The following is a 6,098-nucleotide window of genomic DNA, read 5'->3' as shown; positions in this document are numbered from 1 at the left end:
GAGCAGAGGCTGAGGCTTGAACTCACAATCTCTGAGACTAAGAATCAATTTCTAGCTCACTAAGCTAATTAGTCAGTGACAATTCATGTGTAGCTTCACAAACTGACTAAGCGAGACGTGCAGGTTTAGCAGCCGTCCATGCATGGAAAAGCAGATTTCAAACCACTGTAAAAAATTCACTTATCAAAACAAAAATCTGAAAATACACATATTGCATCTAGACAGCATGGAGATGTTGGTAATTTATTTTAACAATGATTTATTGGCTCCATAAGTGAAAAACTAATGTTTAAAATTGCCATTTTTACATTGACTCCAATTGTTCACATTAGAGCAAAATTCAAAATGCTGTCAAAAATTCAGTTTTTGAGATAAAATTCTGAAATTTGCCACACATCATCCACCATGACTCTAGAATTTTGTCTTTTTTTCATGAACATTGAAGATTTATTTAGCAAGAATTTGCATGTATATGTTTACAGTACCGTTTACAGTCAAACATTTTGATAAATCAAAAATCTGAGAAACATAGTTTGTGTAGGACAGTCTGAAGATGCTCTGTAGCAAGTTTGGTGTCAATTGAGCAACAATTGTGGGAGGAGATAGGTTTAAGAAGTTTTACAGTTTTTGAAAAAACAGAGTGATGAACTTCATAATTTTTAATAGGTTTAAATGTACAAAAGTTTCTTCAGTATTTCTACAGTTTGATGAAAGTTGTGAAGTTGTAGCACGTATGGTTGATTTGTTATGAATTTTCAAAGTTTTGAAATTCAGAAGCTTGCTGTAGCGCCACCATCAGGACTATTGGCTTGAGTTTACAGCTGAGGATATCTGGCATGAGACTGGACCTTTGTGCAAAGTTTGGTGAGTTTTCACCCATAGGAAGTATGATTTCCTCGGATGAAGAAAGAAGAAGAATACCTAGGATTACAATAGTGTCCTGGCAGCTTAGCTGCCCAGACCCTAATAAAGTTGGACACTGTGTAAAACGCAAATAAAAACAGAATGTAATGATTTGCAAAACCTTTCTGACCTATATTCAATTGAATATAGTCCAAAGACGAGATATTTAATGTTTAAACTGATTAACTTAATTGTTTATTAACTTGGGGCAGGGGAAACAGAAGACTGGGAAAGTTGGAATTCTCCAAAAACACCTGTTCGGAACATTCCACAGGTAAACAGGTTTATTGGTAACAGATTAAAGTGTCATTATTGGATATGAAAGGCTCTGTTGTTCACAAACAAGGACTTGGATGAGGTTCACCACTTTGAGAAAAATGTGTGGGCAGAGTCCAAAAGTCTAAGATCAACCTCTCTCAATACACAGTTGCAGGAATTTAGGGATTTCACCATCAACAATCCATAACATCATTAAAAGGTTCAGAGAATCTGGAGAAAACTCTGCATGTAAGGAACAAGGCCTAACACCTTCATTGAATCCCCATGACCTTTGACCCCTCAGACTGCACTGCATTAAAAACCAACATGATTGTATAAAGGATATCACTACATGGGCTTGGGAAGACTTTGGAAAACCATTGTCAGTAAACAGTTTGTTGATGCATCTACAAAGTTACTACTCTACCACACAAAGTGAAAGCCACATATCGACAACATCCAGAAACACCACCAACTTCTCTGGACCCAAGCTCGTCTGAGATGGACTGACACTAAGAGGAGAAGTGTGCTGTGATCTGATGAGTCCATCATGGATGTCGGAGAAAAAGGACCATCCAGATTTTTACTAGCTCAAAGTTCAAAGTCAGCATCTGTGATGGTATGGGGTAACTTGCACATCTGTGAGGGCACCATGAACACTAAAAAGTACATATAGGTTTTGGAGCAACATATGCTGCCATCTAGACGACATCTTTTTCAGGTACATCACTGCTTACTCCAGCAAGACAGTCAGACACATTTTACAACAGCGTGGCTTCATAGTAACAGAGTGCAGGTACTAGACTGGCCTGCCCTCAGTCCAGACCTGTCTCCTATTGAACATGTGTGGAACATTATGGAGCACAAAATACAACAACAGAGACCTCAGACTGTGGGGCAGCTGAAGTCGTTTATCAAGCAAAAGTGGGAAATAATTTCACTTTCAGAACTTTAACAATTAGTGTCCTCAGTTCCAAAATCCTTACTGAGTGCTGTTAAAAGAATAAGTGATGTCACACAGAGGTAAACATGCTGCTGTCTCAACTTTTTCGGAATGAATTGCAGGCATCAAATTCAGAATGAGTGTATATTTTTAAAAAATAAACAAAACAATAAAGTTTAATAGTTTGAACACTAGGTATCTTGTCTTTGTACTGTATTCAATTGAATATAGGAAAAAATATTTTTACAAATAGTGCATTCTGTATTTATTTATGTTTTACACAGGGTCCCAATTTTTTGGGAATCAGGGTTGCACTTATTAAAGAATAAGACAGAATGAAATAATAATTTATTAATCCCAAGGATCACAACAAGGACCAAAGGCAAGATGATAGGAAGAGCTGAAGTAAGATGGAACAAAGGTGAAAAAGAGGGATAAGGGGAAAAAACAGAGTGCAGAGTATGGGAACAAATGAGAGAAAAAAGAATAACACGTTGAAGATATGAGGTCCAGAAGCAAGAAGTGAAGTATAGTTAGAGGACGGGTAGAAAAGGAAAGATTTACAGAAAGGACAAAGGGAAGAAAGAAATGAGGGAATGAGAAAGAGGAATGTATGATTCACTAGGTGTATACATTATAGAAGGAAAAATAAACCTGTGATAACTACAAGTCATTCCTCTCCATGTTGGTCAGTGTGAGGTCTGCATATCGTGGTGAAGATTTCGTCTGTGACATTTACTGACCTCTGCTGGTAAAGAGCAGATACTGCAGCAGTTCAGGGTGAAGCCTCAGTGGCTGAGGACTGATCTGGTTGGACAGTATGAAACACGGAGTCAGTGTAAAGAATATCAACATTTGTTTCAGCCTTATCGGACTGATCAATAGATATCAAATACACTGATCATCAGGAGGAGATAAAGGTGTATTCCAGCAATTTAATATTGCACTTCCATTAAGTTCTGCGAGGCAATTTATTTTTATACACCACATTTTATTACAGTATATTAAGGCAACAAAATCAGATGCAACATCACTGGCTGTGACCTTATGTCTAAACTAGGGTTGCAACAGCACGGTGCAATAACCATCTCAGAAAATATTGCAATTTAACATCATCACGATATTAAAGCATTATTGTTATTGTCAGTCAGAATGAGGGTTATTTTTGGTTAAACAAATATTTTATTACTGTATTTGAAACTTGAAAACATTTTTTTAAATGGAAGTACATGTAAAACAATTCTCCCTTTTGAAAATAACTTAAAGTTAAGATTTTCTGTTCAGTTGCACTTTTTTTTTTTTTTTTTTACAATATCAGGGATCGGTGGCACGGTGGTGTAGTGGTTAGCACTCTCGCCTCACAGCAAGAGGGTTGCTGGTTCGATCCCAGGTGTGGGAGCCCTTCTGTGCGGAGTTTGCATGTTCTCCCCGTGTCAGCGTGGGTTCTCTCCGGGCACTCCAGCTTCCTCCCACAGTCCAAAGACATGCAGATTGGGGACTAGGTTAATTGATAACTCTAAATTGTCCGTAGGTGTGAATGTGAGTGTGAATGGTTGTCTGTCTCTATGTGTCAGCCCTGCGATAGTCTGGCGACCTGTCCAGGGTGTACTCTGCCTCTCGCCCGATGTAGCTGGGATAGGCTCCGGCCCCCCCGCGACCCTCAAGAGGATGAAGCAGTTAGAAGATGAATGAATGAATGAATGAATATCAGAGATAAGCAAATATACATGTGTGAGTACAGTCAATTTTCATATCACAATATACCTTGAAACCATTATACCATAACAACCCTAGTCTAAACCAGTTACACTTTTCTGTGTATATACAACTGATTATCAATTCTAAATACATAACCACCTTTCTCACTAGAATTAATCAAACCAAGACTCAGAGTATTTAACAAAAATTACAAGCAATAAAAACTAGAAACCACAGCAGGTGCAACAAGCATTGTTATGTTGCAGAAAATACAGTTATACAGTAGTTAAGTGCAAAGAAGCCATTTCCATGGTTACCACACATAGAGCGCCTCGGGCCAGTTGCACAAAACAACTCAAGTTAAGATTTTCCTTTAAGTCCTAGGAAAAAAGGGGAAAAAAACATAGGTACCTCTATCTTAACTGCAACATGACCAAGTTTCAAAAGTCATGTTTGTGGATACTGAAATATTTGTGGATACATATTTGTGGATCATAGTAGACATTTGTAGATTGCCTTGTGTGGATTACAAATAAAAAAGTCCAGTAAAAACTTCCATAAGTATTTAGGATTTGAGACAAAGGTTTGTAAATATATGAAATAAATATTTTCATTACAAGTTGTTTAAGAATGCCTTCCAAGAAAGGTGCATTTGGAGCATGGATATTTTTTGATATATAATGTCTTATTTTTAGATAGTGGAAAAAGTTATACTGTTGTAAAGAATATTTACTCTTAAAACCCTCAAATGACTCCATTGTTCCTCTGTCATAGAGTTAGACAAGTCTGCCCAGACCCTTTTCCTGCCAGACCGTAAACACTACATCCTGGCATGAGGGTGGGGAATCTGGATTCCTCCATAGAGAACCCAGAAGTAAAAAGAGATTTTGTAAGTTGGAAACAAAACCTAGTCTTATTTCATGTATTCAATGTGTTGGGAAGAATAACGTTATTTTGAACCTCCAGTTTCACCTTCTTGTAATTTACAAAGGGGCAGTCCTTTACTGTCAGTAAATCACAGTTTCTAGAATTCATATCAATCCATGTATTTATAACATCTGGATTCAACCATTTATATATATACACAGCACATCTGAGCAGCCTAATAAAGCTGCATGTTTGGGGTTCCAGGCCCCCCTTATTCTTTGCCTCTCTGTTAATTACCTATTTTAATTCTAGTCTCTTTACCCTGCCAAATGAATTGTGTAAACATTTTATCTAAATGCATAAAAAAAACTAGAATACTGCCCTGTGGTTGTATGCCTCTGCGCACCAGTCAAGTTTCTCTGAAAGTTTACATCCATGTCTGTGAAAACATGAATGCTTCACACACACACACACACACACACACACACACACACACACACACACACACACACACGAGGTTGACACAATACACACAGTTTCAAGGTGGACACCCAAGATGAGTGACAGCAAATATTTCCCCTTCTGTTGCTGAGATATGATATTTAATAATGGCCAGAAAAGCTTTATAAAGATTGTGATGTCACAATGACGTTGACCTTTGACCTTTTGGATATAGAATGTCATCACCTCATCATTTTATCCTATCAGACATTTGTGTGAAGTTTTGTCATAATTAGCATATGAATTCTTAAACTATGGCCAAAAACATATTTTGTGAGGTCACACTGACCTTAGTCTGAGTGGGCGGAAGTTCGCTGCAGAGATCAGCCTCTCATTGGGCGGAACAAGCCACCCGCTGAAGTCCCGCCCTACCACCGCCGGTTGTGTAGCAGTTTTCAACCGTTTTCAACACGTCCTTTACTAACTTTTGCGGTGTTTAATCTTGTGGGGATGTAGCCATTTTTCTGCCATGGTTCGCGTCCTGTAGGTGATATTTTTGTGGGCGTGTTACACCAAAACCTGTTTCCCCCCGGCAATATTTTTGCAAGCGCACCGTTGCTGTGGCACCGCCTAGAACAATTGTGATTGGTTGAAAGAAGTACAAGCAGCCGGGGCATTTTTTTCTCCAATCTCAAAGTGAGAGTCGGCCCAGCCAGACCTTTCTTTTCTTGAGAAAGGTCTGGTGAGTGAGACTACACTGACCTTGACTTTTGATTTTTGACCACAAAATTCCAATCAGTTTATTCTTCAAGTCCAAGTGAATGTTTGTGCCAGATTTGAAGAAATTCCCTCAAGGTGTTCTTAAGTTATTAGAGTCACAAGAACGAGATTAATGCAAGGTCACAGCGACCTTAATCTCTGACCCGTTACCCTTTACCAGTTCATCCTCGCGTCCAAGTGATTGTTTGTGCTAAATTTGGGGGCATTC

The sequence above is a fragment of the Epinephelus fuscoguttatus genome, linkage group LG16 (assembly GCF_011397635.1).
Source record: "Epinephelus fuscoguttatus linkage group LG16, E.fuscoguttatus.final_Chr_v1".
Taxonomy (NCBI): Eukaryota; Metazoa; Chordata; class Actinopteri; order Perciformes; family Serranidae; genus Epinephelus; species Epinephelus fuscoguttatus.
This window is presented reverse-complemented; position numbering follows the sequence as displayed.